We start from the raw sequence: 21,740 nt of genomic DNA on the forward strand, positions 1-21,740 counted from the left end.
AAGGCCGGACAGCAGGAGGTTGCAGTAGTCGAGACGTGAGAGAATGAGGGCCTGAGTCAGAGTTTTAGCAGTCGAGTAACAGAGGAAAGGGCATATCTTTGTGATATTGCGGAGGAAAAAGGGACAAGTTTTAGAAATGTTTTGAATATAAGAGGAGAATGAGAGAGAGGAATCAAGTGTAACCCCTGGCAGCGTGCTTGGGCTACTGGGTGAATGATCGTATTTCCAATAGTAATGTGGAAGGAGGTAGTAGGGCCAGGTTTGGGAGGAAGTATAAGGAGCTCTGTTTTTGCCATGTTAAGTTTCAGTCGGCGGATGGCCATCCAGGATGATATTCCAGATAGGCATTCAGAAACTTTGGACTGTATAGCAAGTGTAAGGTCAGGGGTTGAAAGGTAAATTTGTGTGTCGTCAGCATAGAGGTGATATTTAAACCCAAAAGATGTGATTAGGTCACCTAGAGAGAGTGTGTAAAGAGAAGGGGTCCCAGGACAGAGCCCTGGGGTACCCCCACAGAGAGATCAATAGAGGAGGAGGAGGTGTTAGCAAAAGAGACACTGAAAGTATGATGGAAGAGGTAAGAGGAGATCCAGGATAGAGCTTTATTCTGAATACCAAGAGTATGGAGAATGTGAAGGAGAAGACGGTGGTCCACTGTGTCGAATGCTGCAAAGAGGTCGAGTAATATGAGCAGAGTGTAATGACCTCTGTCTTTGGCAGCATGGAGGTCGTCGGTTATTTTAGTGAGGGCAGTTTCAGTAGAGTGAGCAGTGCGGAAGCCAGATTGTAGAGGGTCTAGAAGAGAATAGGTGTTGAGAAAGTGTAGCAATCGAGAGAATACAAGACGTTCAAGGAGTTTGGAGGCAAAAGGCAGGTGGGAGACAGGTCGATAGTTAGAAGGACAGGTAGGGTTAAGCTTGCTGTTTTTGAGTAATGGTATAATGGTTGCATGCTTGAAGGAGGATGGAAAGGTACTAGAGTAGAGGGAAGAGTTAAAGATCTGTGTGAGCATAGGGATTATAGAAGGAGCAAGAGGTTTTAGGAGATGGGAGGGAATCGGATCAAGAGGGCAAGTGGTAGAGGGAGAAAAAGAGATCAGCAGTGACACATCCTCCTCCGAGATAGCGGAAAAAGAGTCAAGAAAGGCAGGAGGAAAGTTGGGAAGCAGTGTGGGATGAGAGGAGGCAACAGATGGGATGTTCTGATGTATGGATTCCACCTTTTCCTTAAAAAAGTCAGCAAAGTCCTGAGGTGATATGGAGGAAGAAGAGGAGGCAGCCGAGGCTGGTCTGAGTAGAGAGTCAAAGACAGAAAAGAGTCGGCATGGGTTAAACTTGTGTGTGTTGATTAGTGATGAAAAGTAGGTTTGTTTAGCCTGAGAGAGGGCAGAGTTGAAACACGACAGCATACATTTGTAGTGAATGAAGTCTGCGAGCGTATGAGATTTCCTCCAGAGTAACGAGTGGAGGAACGCAGCATGCGTGTGTGGGAGTTTAGCCAGGGACTGGGGTTAGAAGGGCGAGGACGGCAGAGAGAAAGAGGGGCATGAAGATCAAGAGAGAAAGATAAGGCAGAGTTGTAGTTCCTGACCAGGTTGTCAGGGTCTGAAGCAGAACTCAGAGAGGAGAGGGAGGAGTGTAAAGTGGAATCAAGAGCTGGTAGGTTAATAGAGCGCAGGTTTCTGCAAAAATGAGGGCGAGATGGAGGTGGAGATGGAGAGAAGCGAGAGAGAGAAAATGAGATGAGGTGATGGTCAGAGAGAAGAAAAGGGGAAATGGAGAAATCGGAGAGAGAGAAGTTTTTAGTGAAAACCAGGTCTAGGTAGTGTCCATCCTTGTGGGTGCTGGCTTCAGTCCACTGTTGAAGGCCAAAAGGAGAGGTTAGAGAGAGAAAGCGGGAAGCCCAAGGGAGAGAGGGGTCATCAATGTGGCAGTTGACGTCCTCAATGAGAAGAACAGGGGAGTCTGAGGAGAGAAAGAAAGAGAGCCAGGATTCAAAGTGCGAGAGAAAGGCAGAAGGGGGATGAGTAGAGGAAGGTGGGCGATAGATGACCGCCACATGGACAGGGAGAGGAGAGAAGATCTGGACTGTGTGAACCTCAAAGGAGGGAAAAGCAAGAGATGGAGGAGTATGAACGGTTCGGTAGTGGCAGAGAGAGGAGAGCAGGAGCCCCACGCCTCCACCCCTGCCATCAGGGCGCGGAGTGTGGGAGAAGGAAAGGCCACCATAAGAGAGGGCAGCTTCCAGAGCAGAGTCAGTCTGAGTGAGCCAGGTCTCAGTTATAGCAAATAGGAGCAGAGAGTGAGAGAGAAAGAAGTCATGCACAGAGGGGAACTTGTTATAGAGGGAACGAGCATTCCAAAGAGCACAGGAGAAAGGGAGAGAGGAGGGAGGGTGGCAGGGGATGGGTATGAGGTTGGAGGGGTTTACACCAGAAGGAGTAGAAGTTGCATGTGGAAGGCGAGGAAGAGAGCAAGTAGAAATAAGGCAGGGACCAGGATTTGGAGAGATATCCCCAGAAGCAAGGAGGAGAAGCATGGATAGAAAGAGAATGTGTGAGGCTGATTTGTAGGGATGTGTTTTAGTGCAGGGGATATAGCTGTGGCTTGTCAGAGGGCGCAGGTAAGAAAGGAGTTCATGTGAACTGAGAAGTGGTGAAGGAAGGAGAGATGAAGATATATGGATAGAGTTAGAGACATGATGAGGCTGGTGGAAGGAAGTGCATATTTTGAAAAGAAGTGAGGTCACAGCAAATATAAAAAATAAAGGTGGCATCACAGCAATTGTTAAGTGCTGAGATGTGCAGTCTGGGATAGATGATATCCTCCTTTCCAACGTAGTTCAAATGCAGGAATCAGAAGCAGGTGTTGTCCACTTTTCCACCTTTTTTTAACTTCCTTTTTAAACTTCATCACTACTTTAAACATTTCTACTTAAAAGCATTTCTGCTTAGGAGCAAAGGCTGCAGGCAGCAATGGCTGTTGTGAGTTTACTTATATACTTTTACAAAGTCACCTGGCTGGCCTAACCAACTTAATTAGCACATGTGAGGGACGTTAAAGCAAATGGTGTGAAAGATGAATTAAATTAAGACACAGCAGGGTATGATGATTGCAGGACAGACAGACAATTTGAGATATGTTTTTACCTTAAAAGTACATACCTTGCCCATATAGGTTATGAATGGTGTAGTTTATTTTGCTCGAAATGTCCATGTCCACGTATTTACCAGCATAGCACATTACTTGGCCCTTATCTGAACATACAGTACAATAGTGTTTTACTGTCACCGTGCACGCATAGATCTTAGCATGCCTGTACAGGACACAGCTCATCTTGCCTACATAACTAGCGTCATGTGAGATATTTGGAGTGGGAAATATGGACATATAGTTGTCAATATTTGGAAACTTATGACTTGGCATAGCAAAGGGTAGAAAATAAAATAAATGTGTTATTATCCAGTATATTTTCGGCTAATAATATTTGTTTTGTATGTAACGCCCAAGCACTCCTTGTCCCTCGCCGTTCCCTTTCTAATAAAGGCCGAGTTCCTTTATAGTTCCTCAGTTGATGGTTAAGTCTCTCCCAGCTCTTACAATATAATGAAGCCAACAACCCTCTCCACCCACCCCCCGTTCTATGGCAACGGTACGAAGGGTGCTGTACAGAGGAAAATACTTACATACTGTACAAATGTACAAATTGTCTTCTAGCGGTGGAATTAGAATTAGTTGCAAATTATATTACGAACAATAAAGACAGTTTTAAAAGTACACTTTAAGGATTCACTTTAAACCACATCAGCATGGACTAAACAGTAACGAATATAACTACAAATTATACTAGCTTTATAGATAGGCAAATAGAATACCTTTGTTAAGTAACAATTACTAGGACCCAAGTACTAGGACACATCTAAGGCTGTCTCACACTTTAATCTGGTCTGTAACTGTTTCATACGCTCATAATATATATTTTCTTTAACTGTGCACGCAATGTCTTGTATATAATGTATACCTTGTTCATTTATGTAACTGTACTTGTAACCATGTATTATTTGTTTTACTCTGTGCCCAGGACATACTTGAAAACGAGAGGTAACTCTCAATGTATTACTTCCTGGTAAAATATTTTATAAATAAATAAATAAATAAACATCTGCTTTTGCATCCAGTTTTCAATGTTAGGATAGCCAGTTTTACTAAAATAACATAAATTTCAATGTATGAAGAAAAGGTGTCATCTGATATCCTAAACTAATCTCAGAATAATAATTAAAACAATCATTAATTCCTTGAGTCCGGTAAAGGCTTTGATCTGAAGGTATTCAAACACCGTGCAAAAACATACAGTACCTCTGGCACTCAATAACAAAAATGATACCTCAAATGTAAGAATGTCCCACAAATATGCAAACAAAGCATAATTAAGAATCCATCTCCAATAGAATGGCCAATACTATTGATCTTAGTTCTCAGTTCACTCCATGCAATCCCCTCTTCAGGGTTCCTCCATATGACCTCTGGGTTCAAATCAATAGACACACAAATAGTCTGGGAGCTCAGAAAAATGGGAAAGAAATAAAACAAATCTTGACAGTGCAGTATTTATTAACAAGTTATTAAAAGCAAAGTTAAAAACTGTGTGTGGTAAACAAGCACATTCACAGTGTGTCACCAATGCCTCGACATCACGGTCGACGTGATGTCATCCGTCAAACATACTGTAGGCATCTCAAACTTTTGTGAACATTTCGCACATCTCTAATCATCACATACTGTATCCCATGGAAAAGGAACCCTTCTACATCTGTATGATGATGACAAATAGGGACAAACAGGCAAAGACAAACAGCCAATACAGTATTGTATTTCTTTAAGAAAAAACATTAACAGTGCTATGTATTTTGTCAGATGCTGTGAAGCATAATGTTCCTAAAAGTTTTTTTTTAAAGAAGTGTCTTGGTGCTGCTACTCTATTAGTATGCAAATGATCTTGTGCATGTGCCTAGAGGCATCTTCTCAACAGTAGTTCTGAAAAAGTGCTTTTGTTTGGTTTGTCATTAGTGGAGTAGGCGTTAAGAACATGTAATTTGGGTCTTTAGCCGTTTGTCATGCACAAAATAACACTTGGACACAACAAATTTTGCAAAATTCCCTGTTCTCTTACGCTAAATAAATGCTGCAAATTACGAGCTATAGAAAAATTGTTCTTCAAAAATCTTTTACATTTGCAGTGACATAAAAAAAAAAACAGGAATGGTAGGGTTTATTCTACTGGACTATCTTTTTCAAGTGCTACTTTTCTTTGCAAGTTTAGACTTTAGTGCTGGAACGATTATTGGCAATTAATTATTATTTAGACCTGCAAAGAAGTAACCCCTCAAATGTTATTGTTGTGGTTGTCTTTGTAACATTTGTCAGTGCGTGATCCATATTAGTCATCCACATATTTATCCACATAAAGTTGCAAGATTTTTTTTTTATATTGTGAGTCAAAGCTGTGAAATGCGCTGCCTACTTTGGAATGTAATTGACGATTCTTCCAAAAGAAATCAGTATATTGTTCATTATAAAACTGTCAAGTGTTTCAACTATGATTTCACGGCACTAAGTCATTTTTATTATCTCTGTTACAAAGCAACCTCGCTTTCTTGGGGAATCCAGGAAGTGACTAGTATGCCAACAGATGTCTGAGAAAGTTCACAAAATAATGAAAAGGTCATAGAAGAAGTTCAGCATTCTGGCACTAAACCTAACAAGCAGAAGAGGATAACCACTAGAAAACACTTGATTAACACCATACCACATACAGTATCACCAAACACCACCATACTTCGAGCACAAGGAATGAGGTAAAATAATCAAGGTATTATTCTAATTTACCATTTGCTGTTTTTTTTTAACTGTACCTTAATTTATAATACAGGTATTTAGTTTGTCATTTTTACAAGACAAAAGATGGATTGTAAATTAACATATGCAAGTAACATCTCACATTTTTTTGTGCTTCTCTGCTCTGTATATTATGCTGACATGTCCATCACGTGGGAAGGTTTGCCAAAAGCAAGATTTTGTTTGAGAGGCAGACAACAAGATTAATTGAGAACCTAAAGTATATTAGGAAAAATAGAGATATAGCTGAAGCCAGATTAACTTTTCCTGGAGCTGCGGCTTAAAAAGCAAAAAGCCGCTGCTTCAGTGAAAGTGACAGTCGCACCTTCCACCAGCATCACTGCAGGAGGTACACCATTCTTCCAAACAGGACCACCCTCCAGGAGGATTACCCGCTGCCAGGAAGTAATTAATGGCTGGGATCTCGCGGCTTCCCTCGGTAGAAACAAAAATATCTTTAGCTACATCTGTATCGAATGAGGTAAGGGAAAGAAGGGGTGAGTTACCTGTAAGCCAAGGGATGGGAGAGGTACTGTAGTTGCATATGTTACAGATAACAAAAACTCTAGGCAAGGTTTTCCCAAATTGTAAACTGGTTCTGTTCAATAGTAGCAAGAAAGTTGATAAAGAACCTTTGTTCGAAACGCATAGGAGGTGTTCCTGTGCTTTAACTCCAATAAAGAATTTGTTACTTGGATCCCCTCCTGACTCCAGTCATCGATGGTGCTCTATTCTTTCGCTTTACTCTGGTTCTGTTCAATGCTTGGTCATCACAGTATAGTGGCAAAACGAGTACACTTTTTATTATTATTATTATTATTTATTTGTAAAGCACCAGCATATTCCACGGTTTGGTACAATGAGGATACAGTAGTTACCTAAACAGAATGATAAACAACATTTAAAAAAAAAATGCAAACCGATGCAATATGTAGTGAGGGTTGAACACTGAAGTGAAAAAACACTAAACATAGTATGCAAGTAACTATGTTTCTAAGACACAGTATGAATACTGAGAAGGTTTAAATTGCCAATAAGTGTATTTTCTCCACCCTCAAACCTGGATTATACAGTACGCTTATTATCAATCTATGGAATTCTGGTAAGGGGCTATCTTAAATTCGGTGTTACTCTATGATACAGTATGAGGATACATTCTGTACCATACAGTTCTATAGTGAGAAAAACAAGCTCACGTCCTATGTCCATGTGATATGTTGCATAATATGTTTTGTGATTGGTTAAGGAAAAGAGACACTGCAACATCATTGGTTCTTAGGGAAACTATTGTCTTACTAAAAAAGGTAGAGTACTGGTCACTGCTGAAGAGAGAGGATCTTTTTTTTATGAATGTAGGCAATAGCAACACTGAGGGGGTAATTTGTCTAAATTTACTGATTATGTTAGCCCCAATTGACTTGAATGGGGGACAATATAAAATGACACCTTTAGCCTAAAGGGCAAGTGAGAATTTTGATAGATGTTCAAACTGAGGGGGCTATGTATAAACACTTGTGTTTACAAAATGAACCAAAAGAGTGTATTGTGTTAAAAAATTATTTACCTGAAATCGTATGTGATATATGTTGGTATGTCATTATTCATGTTCTTAAATTCAACACACGTCTTCTAAGTATTTGTGGGTGGTTTCATGGTAAAGGATACGTACAGTACGTGTAGCTTGCCAGTCTTAATAAAAAAAAAAATCTAATAAAAAGTACATAAGTTATGAAGATCTATTCATTTTATATTCCACATACCGCCGCAGCTGCCGATTTTAGACCACTTGCCGTGAGAATTCTGCACTAAAAACCATCCACTAAAAACCATCCATGCATTCCTGCAGCCAGACTAATGGCCCATCGGATTAACACAGTGGGGGTCCCTGCATTTGAATGGGACACGCTCTGTGATTCCTACCGGGCTGCGAGTCCCAATTCAAACGCAGGGACCCCCGCTGTGTTAGTTCGATGGGCAATTACAGCATTCTGTGGACTATCTCACGAGTTACTGCGAGATGTCACAGATTTTCTTTGTCAAGCGGTTTAAAACCGGCAGTTGCATCTGTACCATGAAATGCACGGTTTATCAATTATACACATGGATGCACTAAGAAAGGTTTGTGTGTACTTGCATTTGTTGTTTACGCAAGAAAACTTGATGGACAAATTTGACGAATTTATGATGCAGAAGAGTGGTGCATACTTGTAGTTTAATATTACATATTATTTACATGTGTGACAGACAACATATAAAACACCACCGTTCACTCCATCCCCATAGCGTCATTCTTTGTTTGTGAAAAATAATGTTGATTTGCACCACATAAAAAAATCGTTTTTTCACTAGGCTTACAGAGACCCAGTAACTGTACATCTGTTTCACAATAACATTTTATCTCAGCTGAAGTGGCCGATCAGGCTGCTGTTGGCTGAAATTCCCCATTTACGTCAGTGGTGTGCTATGCATTAATCTCTATGTAACTGAAGTACTCATTTATTTTGCACTACTGCAACTGGACTAACACGGCTACATCCGTTATTATTTATTTACTTCCTATACCTGTGAAGAATCCAGTGACCATTATCTGAAGCCCATTTTAATAAGTCTGATATAGAGTGAACCAGGTCAGGTGGGGTGTAAAAATAACATACCTATTTGGTAAGGGTTGGGTTAGAAGTGATGCCGTAAACTAGCTGGTATGGTCATTTTAAGGATTGAGCAGCTGTTGGTACATGTGAGAATGTGCTCTACAGAATGTCACTCTGTTCCCCCAATTCTGCCTCATGGACAGTTTTCATGTAAATGGGTGGACTGGGGTTGTAAGAAAGAATGCTCAACCAATTCACATTTTCCACTGTGTGTATTTGTGTATTTAACAGGGGGAAGGACCAGTGTTTGAAATCTAAAGCGTGTGTCAGCTTGAGCACACTAAAGATGATTAACCCTTGAAATGCAAATATATTGTGAGTCTGACTGGTTCAGTGATTGATTTCTGAGCTTGGGCATCAAACAGAGGCAATTTGGCTAGCTAGAACATTTCGGCGAACACTGTCCCAGGCACTCTAGGGCTGGCAATGGACTATATGTGTTGACAAACACAATCATTACATTCCAAAATGTTGGAGACAGCGGGTGCACAAATGAATGGCACAAGGAAATGTGAAATTAATTTATTGGTTTCAAAGTTTTGTCCCTGTCCTGATAAAGATTCTAAATCGGGCCAAAGCATCAGTTTCCTGAATAAAATATTATACTTCTTTGTACCACATGTATGACTGCACACTATGTAAAATATATTACTACTCCCTGGGGCCCCATCCACGAATCTCCATGCAGCATTGAAGTTTTAATAGTTTAGCAATAATTGAGTAATAGTGTGCTGCTTACACTATTCTTGTAGTACCCCTGTTGCCTCTACCATACTATGCCATATTTGCTACCATTCGAGAGTACTGCAACACATTTTCATGGGGCAAAACAAGCATAAAATGCAGCACCAGATGGTTTTGAACATATTTTTACTTTAAATCTGGTGCTATTTTTGCATCGCTGTGGCACCTCCACCGCAGCATCGGGGACGTGTTTGTATATTATCTTATATATAATATTTTTCCTATAACTGTAAAAATAATAATAGAATGTAAAAACAGTGTAAATACGAGTTTAAAAGTGCTGTATATATGAACATGTATTAAAGAAGTGCTGTCCATCAAAAATGAGACACTGTAGCAGTTAATGTGCTAAGATGGCCGCTGGAGCCGCGCGGGACTGCTGAAACTGCTGAAACTGCAGCTGAAATTCGGCGGTTAAGAAGAAAGGGCTGACGACTGGGAGAGGCAAAAGAAAGAAGCAAAAAAGTGCCCAGAGAGCAAGAGAGACTCACCTGCACCTCGAGAGTGAATGACAAGTGCTCAGGAGAACCGCAACCTCAGTGTCCCTACAGTAAAAATTTCCAAAATGGCCGCTGGACAAAATTAAAGGAACCCTGCACTCAGTCAAACTAATAAACAAAGACTTTTAAAAAAAAAAAAAGGGAAAAAGAAAAATAAGTACACAAGCACACAAACACATAAAGTAGTTGATAATTTCTAAAGTTGTACTACTCTATTTCACACTTTGTTTCAGAACCACAGATATTTGGGAAATGCCACAAGTATTTGAATTGTGGTTTAATATAAATATTTAAAATATACGTTCAATAGTAACAACTCCTTAGAAGTATACTGAATAGATTTATTTGTCCATTGATCTAGGCCTCTTCACATATCTTCAACTCATCACAGTTTTACTTGTGTGAAAATCTTCTGAGGAAGATATTTCATAAATATATTACTGTGTGTCCTTAATTCTTTGTGCATCTCAGAAAGAAAAAAAATCAGATGCTGAAGGATTAAGGCTGGGCAGTGGAATACTGCAGCTTCTCTTTAGCTGATAATACATCAGACATATTTCCTATGTCATGAACTACTCAAATTATGTTTCATTAAGGGTTGCCATACACACAGTGACCTTTCAAGCTTTGACCTTGAGGTCCCTATGCCTGTTTAAATCATTTGATGAAAAGACTGATATTGCAAATACATACAGTACTGTAGTGGAACATGAGGGCAAACACACAGCTTCTAAGCCGTGGTACAACGACAGTAAGAGTACTTGTGATGCTCATGTTGTAACAGTAAACATATTGAATAGGACAATAAAAAAAGGCTTTACATGCCCGTCGGATCCATGGACATGCCTCCTGAGCTGACACTTTCTAGGGTTACATAAATTTTGTACTAAACGTACTTTTCATCTGCCAGACACGAGATAATAAGAACGTGGCGCAGTACCAATACCCCCACTTTTAGCTAAGTTAACAATTCATGGAGTAAACAATATTAATGAAAAAATTGACTCGCTTCCTTAGCAGCACACAAAGCAATTGTATGCTAACATGGGAACCATGGTTTCACCAGAGAGGCTAATTTCTTTTAAAATTGTTTAATACAGTAATATGGCATAATAATGGGATAGCCTGGTAACATTCTCTTGACTTTCTTGCCTCTCTTTATTGTCACTACTCTCGAGCCTTATATACCCATAAAAGTAAACTGTGCAAGAGCTGCTTGAGACATGTTACCTCTCCTGGAATTCTATGGTCATCCTTGTGGCTCCTATAACGCTAATCCTGAAAGCGCCAAACTTGACTCGGCCATGACTACAAGATAATACCCTAACGATAGGGGTTGGAAATGTCCAAATGATATACTGTAAGTGCTCTGTTATATTTTGTCTATGAAGATTAATTGTCAATTTTATGTATAGTGTGCCCACCTCCCTTTCCACCCCTTCTTTTATTTCTATACCCCTTCCCTTTGTAATGTTCAACCTTCTGTTCTATGAATGCTAAATAAACAGTAAAACAAAAATGTGTACTGCTGTTAAAGGAAGTTATTCTTAGACTTATTAATATTCCAAAAATATTTAATTCAAGTACAAGTTGTACTGTCCCTTAACCCCTTGGGGGCACCAGGACGTGGTCACTATGTCATGGGGACTGGCACTCACTGACTGTGAAGAAGCACATATGTTGTGAACATTTTGGTAGGTCTGCGTCAACTGGGCTGTCTCGGAATACTCCTGATTTAATGGTTCCTTTTATTTGGAGCTCAGTCACTACATATTGTTCAAACTTCGATACTAGTCAATGTTCAAAAAGGGATTGGATTTGAGGTGCATACACGGTGTCGAACTGTATGGACGCGCCTTAGCTCAGCTCTGATAACGATGGGGCACTTTGAGCACAAGTGACCAGTGGAAATGCTAAATCCTGAGCCTCTCTAGCAGACCTAGTGGAGGAACATATAGGCTACCAAAAGATGCCTTCAAGAAATTAAAAACAGACCTCAACACAAGAAGTTTTTGACTTGTTAAAAAGCTGCGAAGGCCTGAAGAGCATGTGTCGCTGAACATGGAGGCGTGCGTCACTCTGCATATTGCACGGGGCTCCAATTTGGGGCCGGAATGCCAACCCAGCTTCACATCAGACAATAATAATACATCAAAAGTTATATATCTGGTAACATTCCTCGACCAGGCCACAAAGGCTTGTTTCATGAGATAGGTTGGATACACGTTCAACTAAAGCTGAAAGTAGGGGAAATTCTTGTAAACCAGTTTCACAAGCTGTGTTCTACCTTCAACGGTGATAATGAACAGGACATGAAATGATCGATAAGTAAATCATTTCCCATTTGAAGATAATGGAAAACCCTTGTCTCCCAGCACTTTATGGGAAAAAAAATATTGCTACAGTATGTTAAATCATGTGCAGTCTAAACTCTCCAGTGTTAATTGGGCTGATAAAAAATTATCTGACCAAAACTTGGTAGGATATTAAGAAAAATATTGTCTCATCCTGCCGTGAGTCTGTTGATAATCGCTCCTTTGTTCCCTTTGCTCCCATCAAAGGCTGATGTAAATTTTTAGTCCTCCTTAACTACTTACAAAGATTCATGTGATCACAGTATCAACAGTCATACGACTCTGGTGGAAAATGTAACACTCTTTAACGTTGAACATTTGTACACGGAAAGAGTTAATACAGTTTCACGCATTTTCTAATTCGTTTTATTTCATTTTTCCAAGTAAAAAAAATAATTAATTCAAGATACTGTATCAAATGACATATTTTTTCAAGAGGGCATCTGTTAAGGTTTCCCTTGTGATAAAATTGGTCAGCACCGCAGCACAAAAAAGCTCCAGATAGAAAGTGTTCTGTTGCCTTCAGCGTGACTTTTTAAATTTGACAACACAAGTACTTCCAATGCTGTTTTTTTTGTAGCAACACTGCACCAGATTATTCAAAATGTAATGTTTTTTCTGTCTAGATTTGACATATATATGTGTGTATATATATGTATATATATATATATATATATATATATATATATATATATATATATATATATATATATATATCACAAAGGTATTGCAAACAACTCCAACCCCCCCCCCCCCCCACCGCACATCCGAGTTCACTTGAGTGTTTTAATACAAATAATTAAATGCACATTTAGAGAAGATGTGAGTAAACTTCCCCCTGCCCAGTCTAGCAGTCTATAGTGGTATTTGAACAATTGCCAAACAATAAGATATTTATTTGTCTCACACATTCAAAACGTTATTTCTGCACGTATTTTATGGCAGATTGTTGTATAATTTGCATTTTATCATTACATGCATGGGGAGATTAGTGTTGCGGGAGGGGGGGTAAAGTGTTTCAGGAGTGCAGGGATTAGTGTTGCGGGAGGGGGGGTAAAGTGTTTCAGGAGTGCAGGGATTAGTGTTGTTTGGGGGGAATCAGAGAAGTGGGGGTAGGGCTCTCTTTTTAAATGTATTCTGTGTGGATATGTAAATAAATATATATCTATATATATATATATATATATATATATATACACACACACACACACACACACACACATATATATATGTATGTAACACCCCTTCCCTCCTCAGAGTGATATGCGTGTTACGGGTGTTATGGTGCTACCGGTTAGGCTTACAAGAGTCTTTGACAAAGGCCTGCTGTGGCTGAAACGCGTCAGAGGATCAGCCAGAACTACACTATGCTTCAATAAAGTCTTTTAGTCACCACTTCAGCCTTCTCCGGTTCTTCTATACGGCGGTGCATCGTTCTTTCCTCCGGTGGGAGGAGTTTTCATCAGCAATACAATATACACAAATCACAATAACTGTCCCCTAAAGTATTGAGGGTGTCCTGGACACCTAAAACCCAACGGTCCATCCAAACAGTCCCACCCAGATATATGTGAGGGCAGTGCTACCCTCCCGGTGTTGTGTTGGTGCACGTGGTGTTACCTTCTTGGTTATGTGAGTACACCAGGTGATTTGTAGACAGGCAGCAAGTGTGGTCCCACGATGCGGGGCCTCCAACATAATCCCCTTATTTATTTTATTTATTTATTTATAAAATGTTTTACCAGGAAGTAATACATTGAGAGTTACCTCTCGTTTTCAAGTATGTCTTTGGCATAGAGTTAAGACAAATAATACATGGTTACAAACACAGTTGCATAAATGTACAGGCATTATATACAAGAAATTGCTTACGTCCGGTAGCACAGCGCGAATGATTGCGCCAGGCCGGGGGAATCCTCCGCTGCGGTTCCTTCCTTTCTTCTGCTCCACTGAGTCGTCAGTATACTAAAGGGCAAGTCCCTTACTATGGCCGGCCCAACAATACATCCACTACCGTGTAGTGGAAACTACCTGGGGCCCACGGGGAATGGGTCTGGCCTATTCCAGGGGGGGCTTGACTAGCTCCTGGACACTACCTCTCCTTTTACCGGCTCTGTCAGGATTGACCACATTGTCCACAGACGAAATCCTGAATGACAGGACCTCCCCTTTCTACAGCACCAACCTCAAGATGGCCACTGTCTTACTGTAAGGGTCCGCGGGTTATGATCGACCCGTCACGGCGCTCCTTTACCTGCTGCCACGACAGTCACCGCTGTGTCCCCGGAACCCGGTCTTCTCCCCACAAGCGTGGGCATCTCCCGCACTGCTTCTCCTCTTCTTCCGGGTCGCGCGCGTCATCCCGCCTGCGTTACAGGGCGCGTGCGCGTGCGCCCCATGCAAGTTGTACACGGCACTCAGGGGATAGCTCCGCCCCCACCTATCACGCAGCACGACCCCTGCCTCTGGGACACTCCAGCCTGACTCCTTGTTCCCTGGCTCCTATCCTGGCTACCCCTCGGGCCGCACTTCTGCTCCACCTCCCTTCTGATTGCGCCTGCCAGCTATTTAGCCCTAACTCCCCATTTAGTCAGTGCTCTGCATAGCTTCTAGTACCTTGGTGCTGTCTGCTCCTATGCTGGGCTCTTCTCTTGTTTTTTCAGCCCCTGCGTTCCTGACCTTGGATAGTCTGCAAGCCTCCTCTGGATCTTGACCTTGGCAAACGGACATTCGACTTTGCGGTCTTCTCTACCCCTTGGACTTGGCAAATAGACATTCGACTACGCTGTCTTCTCTCATCCTCGGACTAGGCAAACGGACATTTGACTACGCAGCTGTCTCTACTCCCAGACCTTTGGCTTACGGACACGACCACTCTACCTTCTTCTATTGTGGATTCGGCAAGTACCTGTCTAGCCCTCTTCCTTGCCCCCAGCTTTGCTCTAATACCACACTCCGGGCATGCCTCCGCTGCTGTGGGTGCGTGGTATCCTTCCGTTCCACCTCAGTACCGGGGTCCTGTCTGGTTTGCGGGCAGCACGAGCGTTACAATACACTACCTTATCCTCTCAACTGCCCCAAGCTAACGCTAACAGCTCTGCCACTCTCTCCACGGTCTCCACAGAGGGTGCTGCCGCACCGGAGCTACAGGTCCCCACGCCAAGCAAATACGCTGGAGATCCGCTTGCATGCCGGGGTTTCTTAAACCAGTGTGACATTCAATTCAAACTATCTCCCTCTCGTTTTCCCTCTGACCGAACCAAGGAGGAGCCACTAACCTCCATCAGCTGGAACAGCTGAGAATGGGTTAACATGAAGGGGTTTCCAAAAAGAGCTTGCTGGGGTTCTGTGTTTTGTTAACCCATTCTCAGCTGTTCCAGCTGATGGAGGTTAGTGGCTCCTCCTTCCCAGGTTTTAAGCCCGCCCCTCCCCACTTCCCTAGTTTGCAAGTTCCTCATTCTGCTGGATATAGACCCACTGTGGTCTTTCTCCCTCCTAATAGAGGTAAATGAGAATTTTAATCCTAATAGAGGTATATTAGTATTTTATCTGGTAGTGTTAGAACTTGCGAACAGGTGTCTGCCTTGACGTGGCTCGCAAGCTTACAACGCTTTGGCCAAAGGGTTAAACTAAATGACCCTATTTCAAGAGAATATATAAGTATTTTACTGTGTATTTCTGTCATGTTGGATGTAGCATTGGGCTTCTCTGTCGTCTGTTGTATACATATGCCACGCTCAATAGCACTCCATTTTGACACATATACATATATATATTTTGTGGTGGCTCAGGGGTTTCCAAAAAGAGCTTGCTGGGGTTCTGTGTTTTGTTAACCCATTCTCAGCTGTTCCAGCTGATGGAGGTTAGTGGCTCCTCCTTCCCAGGTTTTAAGCCCGCCCCTCCCCACTTCCCTAGTTTGCAAGTTCCTCATTCTGCTGGATATAGACCCACTGTGGTCTTTCTCCCTCCTAATAGAGGTAAATGAGAATTTTAATCCTAATAGAGGTATATTAGTATTTTATCTGGTAGTGTTAGAACTTGCGAACAGGTGTCTGCCTTGACGTGGCTCGCAAGCTTACAACGCTTTGGCCAAAGGGTTAAACTAAATGACCCTATTTCAAGAGAATATATAAGTATTTTACTGTGTATTTCTGTCATGTTGGATGTAGCATTGGGCTTCTCTGTCGTCTGTTGTATACATATGCCACGCTTAATAGCACTCCATTTTGACACATATACATATATATATATTGTGGGGGCTCAGGGGTTTCCAAAAAGAGCTTGCTGGGGTTCTGTGTTTTGTTACATCTGCATATAGCCAATTTACATACTGTATAAACACAAGTGAACTCTCATTTATAAATAATCCTGTCCAAGATTGCAAGACCACTCCATGGCAGTCATTTCTTAAGGACCAAGCAAGGATGTAGCACATAAGTTAAGCAATTGATGTAATCTATTATGTTGAATTTATTACGTAGAAAGATTCTGTACGTTTTCAATAATTTAAGTGGCTACAAACTATTGTAATTTATTTAAATGGTTACAAATTACGATAGTGGTGCTTCACAACCGAATACAAAAAAAATGAAGCAAAAACCTTCAGTTTAGCATCTGCCTCATTCCTGGTATCAGAGCACTGTTGGTGCATACTTCTCTATTAGACAATACTAGAGAGGTACTAGAGTGGATTTCACCATTTTTGGTTTGGCAAAACAGTTCACTTTGAGAGAAACGTTTGCAACGAGTTCGCTTAATGCTAAAAGTAAATCCCATATATGCTTAGTTTCCATTACTTCCACTTTCAAAATCCAATTAAACTTAATATAACATATATATATATATATATTTTTAAGTAGTTGTTGCTATTTCGAAATGTGTAAAAAACAAGATAGTGATTTTTTTTTAAACTATTTGGGCTGTTTCATTTGGAGCCTAATGTTCTATCAACATCTTTGCTGGTTTTCGAGCATTGTGGAAAGTTCTATTAAAACCGTGGCAGAGCTTAATAACAGCAGGTTTACACATCCCCCACACAACAGATAAGGATTTGCACAAACCTACAAAAAACGCATATGTGCAAGTATTGCCATATTTGATTAGCGTAATTACAGATACAATGTGGGGAAAGTGTTTGTGTACTCCAGCCCATTACTGTATGGAAATACCTTATAAAATGTGAAGCTGTGGTTTTCTTTTTTCACATCATAATTAGTCTTCTATGATCAAGAGATGCATGGAATGATGAGAATGAAGCAGTGAAGCAACAAGCCATTTCACTGAAGATCAAACAGATTATGGTTTACAAACATTTTGTTTCCGCTGATCCTATTGAGCCAAGGCTTTGAAATATGTGTTGCTTTAAGGTGAGGGGAGAATGAATGTCTAAGAAAAAGGCATTCTTCTAATAACCTGTTAGAATTAAGACAAGCTTGACCTGCTTTCAATCATCATGCCAAGAATGACATCTCATTTGTTTGCTAAACTAAGTTTTGAAAGTGCTCAAGATGTACCTCTGTCCTTTGAAGCTGCTAAATCCCTTCCCAATCCCAAAACATAGTCATCATCAAAAAAGCCCTGGAGGAGAGCAGAACAATAAGATGTATAGCGGCTCAAAGATGAATATGTATACTACATTCAGACTCATTGTTTCTGAATCTTTCTTACATTCCATGTTGGGTCACTGAAAATGTAAAGTCAAATCAAAGTTGCCACTTCGGTCTATATGTATTGTACAAACTCTATCTAGTCTGCACAAAACATCTTGATTATACGTACAGGTTTTAAAAAAAATAATATAATAATTTATTGGTAACTTTCAAATTGAAAATAAAAATAATTACAATAGTGTTATTTTAGTACATGCTTTACACGTGCATTTTCCAAAGGAAAGATTATTAGCAAAACAATAAGTGAAGTCACACAGGAACCTTGTGAATGAAGAGCAAGAATGAATGCGGTGAAGAGATTATGATCTAGATCTTTGCGTGTGATGCAAATGTTTTTGATCTGTGTGTCCACACAAGTGCAGTGCTAAGGTAATTATCACTGCAGGGTGTTAATGGCTGCTTGAAAGGCAACTAAAAACAACGAGATCTACGCAAGATAAAATATATTTATTAATACAACAATTCTACACATTTTATCTACTTTTAATTTTTAGCTTTAATCCTTATAATATATTTCACTTTACCTTGGCCTGCCATTTCTTTGTAACCCTTTTCAGAGGTCTACAGGGTTTATGTAGCAAGACCATATTCGAATTTTCTTGTGCGTTAAAATGTTAGTTTTACCAAGTAGTACAAACTTTCATATATTGTGCGTCATATGTATGAAGGTCTTTATATGCCATCATACATTTGATGCATTCCTTGTATGAAATGAAGTTTGCCAGCACTTCATCTGGTATTAAATTAAATCTGAGATTATTCACCTTGCCGACATTTCAGTCTTGCTAGGACATTTCACAAGTCAATGAATCAAATCAGTGCACAGAAAGGGCTTATAAAGTCCTTCCCTGGAAGTGACAAAAAACAAAAGGAATATTTATATAAAATAAAATTCACCAACAGACAAGTACCATACAACAACAAAAATAAACCACAGCATTGATTTTAGCGCAATCCAATATACAGTAGTGAATCAAAAACAAACCTTTGATTAATAGAATATTCCCCTAAGGTATTTATTTAAGAGCATAAGGTACTGCAGACATCCCACGTGCTTTTCAAAGTGGAACACACTTATGTTGATGAGATCAGTAGGATGACTAGTGTGCTATGATTGTCATGGAGGGAGAGAGGAGACATTGAGATAGGCAGCAGGCAGAGGCGCCTCTCCTTTCACCCAAGATAACTGTAGCTCTTGCTCAAAAAGAAGGATATAGAAAAATCATCATTAAAGCACTTTGGATACTGAGTGTTTGGCATGAAAATCATGTACAGCAAATTAAAATGTCCACTTGTGGTGCATTTGCATGTCTCAGACAAGTCTGAAACCCCATCTTTCCACATGATCTCTTCACATACAATGATTCCACTGCAGCCAAGGATTCTGGGAAATGACATGCAAATGAACAGTGTCCCTCTTTACTTCTTATCCATTTTGACATGGACCCCTATAAGTTTACATTTGCTGTATTTCACACCATTACATCACAAGCTGGGTTACAGAAGTGCATAGCCAGTAAACCTACTTACAGTTAGTTGCTGGTTATGCAACGTGAAGCTGGTGGATATAACCATGAAAACTCAGAAGCCAAGGCTAGTGTACCCATGTATCGCCTAATGTATGTCTCCATGACTATTGCCTTCTTTGTGTTTCTAACGATTATTCATCCCCTCATCCATCGTCTCTGTTTGAGGAGAGCTGTTGGTCTTGTTGCCCCAGGACACGTGTGGTATGGGATATTCTGTAACTGACCTGGCTACGTGCCTCCCTCCCCTCATAGGTTCAACTAGGGAGTGTAGGCGTGCTGCTGGGAAACAGACATTTGGGCCAATGGGGAGGGGTATCTCCATCCCGTATCCTCATTTAGAGGACCGAGACTGTCCACTGCCCTGGTCTGTACTCCAGGCGGAGGTTTTTAACTTGCTCAGTATATGTTTCAATCTGAGGTAGTAGGGTATGATCATCTGTCTAATGTTATTACAGTTTCTGCCTCAGTCAGGAGGACTCAGATAAACTTACTCTAAAAGGGGGATTTTTGTAATTGTTGTGCACCATTTATCGGGTTTTCTGTCTCCCTCAGCCTATGTACTAAATATCGCAAATTAAAGTTATGGTGTAAGGTTGATGCACACAAATCACAAATATACTGCACCTGTTTGCCTCTATGTTCCAACCTTTTTTTCCTTTTTGTGTGCTGTAAGTGTAAACAAATGTCGGGTCTGCTGGTACAAAAACAAAATGAGCGATGCAGATATGTAAATGGTATGTACTAAAAAAATTGTATTGGTGCGCCAAAAAAATAGTTCAACATGTGTCATAATCATCCTATGTTATTTCTATCCTAATATGTACAGGTCAAGTTTTCAGAAAAGGACAGCAGCATTGTCTTACAATTGTGACTAAGTATCTACTTAACATGAAAGTGGTCATACATTCTCACTTGACTACTTCACTGTAGCCAAAATAATTCAAAATAGATAGTCTAAGTATACAAAAATTGCATTCAGTCTTCTAAGCTTACAGATGGGGCACTTTGTTAAAACACAGCTATTTTAATAAAGAGATCTTTAGACCAGAGTTTCTCAGCCGCGGTTCCGCAGCACCGTGGAATTCCATGAGAGGATCAAAGGGTTCCAGGGAATTTCTCTGTTCTCCGCATAGTAGGGATAAACAGAACAGTTTCCTCCATCCTGATTGGCTGCATTACCCAGCCGCAGCCAATCAGGAAGTGTCAGGAGCCTGGAGGTTGTGGCTAAGCAGAGGAGGAAGCAGCGAGGGCAGGAGAAAAGGTGAGGCTTGGTGTGTCTGTCCTGTGTGTATTTGTTCTGTCCTGTTGTGTGTCTTCTGCGACTGTCTCTTCACGGTCTTCTTTGACTAACTGTCCTGTTTTAAAGGGAGTCTCGGCACATTGACTAGGTGTGCCCGGGAGAAGGGGAAAAAAAACAAAAAAACAGTGCACGATAAAAAATAAAAATAAAATTCCCCCCTCTCATACCTTGCCACATTTCAGTTTTATAATAATCACTGTGTCATTTCATACATTCCCAAAATGATTTTACCTTCATTAATAAAATGTAATGTTCTAAGTGTTTCACTCGACATATCTGGTATGAGGGAGTTTAGTGTTACGTTATAAGGATTGCATTTCTCTTCGTTTAACTTGCTTGTATCTTCATGTAATCTAATGGACGATGTGGCTTTTTTGGAAACGTTCTTTATAATATCGATGTATGCTTCAACAGTGTCTTCTCAATGCATCGAAGACTTCGGAGGTGTAGATGGAATCAAATGCTTTTTCGGAATCTACGAATCCTGAATGTAGTGGTAGATCATATTCATTACTTTGTGAAATCACTTCTTGTAAGACTGGGCAAAGTCCAGGGTCGGTTGCAGCCGATTAGTGAGTATCTTCGTAAGAATCTTGTAAATGATTGGAACTACTGTAGTCTTCTTTCTTATGGATGAGGAAAATTATGGTATAGTTATGGAATTTTCCTGTTCAAGTTTCAGAGTTTTGCTAGGATTTGCTCTACTTCTCCAGCTTCTTTCAAGATTTGTAATTCCATCTTCCCCAAGAGACTTCACATTTTTTATGAATTTTATTACTTTTGCCACTTCTTCGGAAAGGACGCATGGTACAGCATCAGTGGTTTCTTCTCGCTTGTCATCTGCTGGATTATGCCCTGTGTTCTGTTTTCTCATACAATTTAATGTAGAAATCCTCCACTCCCTTTTATGATAAGTGTAATCTTGTATTGTTGATCCCTCATCTTGTTTAAGTGCAATGATTTTCTTCTTCCCAATCATAAGTCGTTGCTTTGTCTTCTTTAAGCTTTTGTTATGTTCAATAGACGTCTTCACCATGTCAGTTACATTTTCTTACATCTTCAGTTATATGTTTGTGGATTGTCTTGCACAGCTCTA

General features: G+C 40.4%; 1 long non-coding RNA gene across 2 annotated transcripts; it reads right to left on the minus strand.

The window, feature by feature from the left end:
• Positions 1 to 4,609: 4,609 nt before the first annotated feature.
• LOC142494396 (uncharacterized) lies at positions 4,610 to 9,860 on the minus strand. 2 transcript variants are annotated; one of them, XR_012801415.1, is made up of 3 exons: positions 9,784 to 9,860; positions 7,462 to 7,604; positions 4,610 to 6,775 (listed from the first exon to the last, which is right to left on the minus strand). It is a non-coding gene; the product is annotated as an uncharacterized LOC142494396 (long non-coding RNA). The 2 variants fall into 2 exon arrangements; XR_012801414.1 differs by having other exon boundaries at positions 7,462 to 7,586; positions 9,784 to 9,854.
• Positions 9,861 to 21,740: the final 11,880 nt, after the last annotated feature.

Source organism: Ascaphus truei, chromosome 5, assembly GCF_040206685.1.
Source record: "Ascaphus truei isolate aAscTru1 chromosome 5, aAscTru1.hap1, whole genome shotgun sequence".
NCBI lineage: Eukaryota > Metazoa > Chordata > Amphibia > Anura > Ascaphidae > Ascaphus > Ascaphus truei.